Genomic DNA, 1257 nt, shown 5'->3' with positions numbered 1-1257 from the left:
GTTAATTGAAACTCAATCTACATTTTATCCGACGTGCACAAAAATTTTATCCAACTAAATTAAATAGAATTGAATACCTATAGATAAGATACATATTGTCACTTCTAATTGTGACAACCCACTTCCACCATTATTTTACTTGGAACAAGAGATTCCACCAAAGCATTGACACCTGAAGTATATTTATATATTTCGAAAAATAAATCACATAAATTTTTAAGGTAGATCATTGCATGTGTATCACGTTTACTTAAAAATTTGTTCTTCTTTTGAGCTGTAAGCCAGTAAGGTTATATTTTCTAAGAGAATATAATAAAGTTTAGGGTACAGTGTGTCACCCGGCCCATAAATATTATGTAAACAGTACAACAACAATACTATATATATGATTGCGGATGTGTAATATTCTTTAATGTTAATTTATATATCAAAATCAATATCATACAATAATTACTTTTAATCTATACAGTATTATTATATAAAGATAATAATATATAGTTGTACGGAAAATTTTCACTATAACTTAGTGTGTTGTGTGTTAGAAAATGTTTTACCATACGGTTTAACACTTATATAATTATTGTAAGAACTATCTAACTATAAACAATATCACTCACGTACCTTTCTTTAAAAAAGATAATATTTTAATTTATTATTAATTGCATTTAAGGTGATTTATATAAATTATACCATAATTATACATAATTTTTTAAAAATTAAAAAATTAAATTATTATATCATTAATTAGATAATATATTTTTTTAAGACACAAATTTAAAAAATAATTCTAATAAAATAAAATTTTATGACACATATAAGTCATTGTTAAAAGTAAAGTACAATTATTATTATTATTATTATAGATAACAATATATTAATAATATTTTTTTTAAAACACATATTTCAAATATAAATATCAAAAACATTTTTTTCGTACGTTACACAGATACATACACTAGTAATATAATTATTGTAGGAACTATCTAATTTGGCGAAGTTAATATTACTAAAAAAATCTTTAATTAATAAAGAAGGAGAATAATATAATCATTTTTGGTTAACAAATTGCTCGTGGTTGGTGTAAGTGTGTAACTCTTGCGTGGTTGTGGACCTCGTGGTTGTATTTCTTTTTGTTTGTTTATGACTTCTAGTGGGGGTAGGTGTGTTTAGATGCACCTGAACATTAGAGGAGGCTTTTATTTTTTGTTATGTCTTTTATTTTGCTGAGAAATTGTATTATATGTATTATTTTTTGGT

The 1257-nt window shown here is 23.8% G+C and overlaps 1 protein-coding gene across 1 annotated transcript in view; it reads right to left on the bottom strand.

The window, feature by feature from the left end:
- Positions 1–1257, bottom strand: part of LOC107619467 (non-specific phospholipase C3) — a 32600-nt gene that overhangs the window by 30211 nt on the left and 1132 nt on the right. The gene's annotated exons all lie outside the window — the stretch shown is intronic.

This window comes from Arachis ipaensis, chromosome B09 (genome assembly GCF_000816755.2).
Source record: "Arachis ipaensis cultivar K30076 chromosome B09, Araip1.1, whole genome shotgun sequence".
NCBI classification, from domain to species: Eukaryota; Viridiplantae; Streptophyta; class Magnoliopsida; order Fabales; family Fabaceae; genus Arachis; species Arachis ipaensis.
This window is presented reverse-complemented; position numbering and strand designations above follow the sequence as displayed.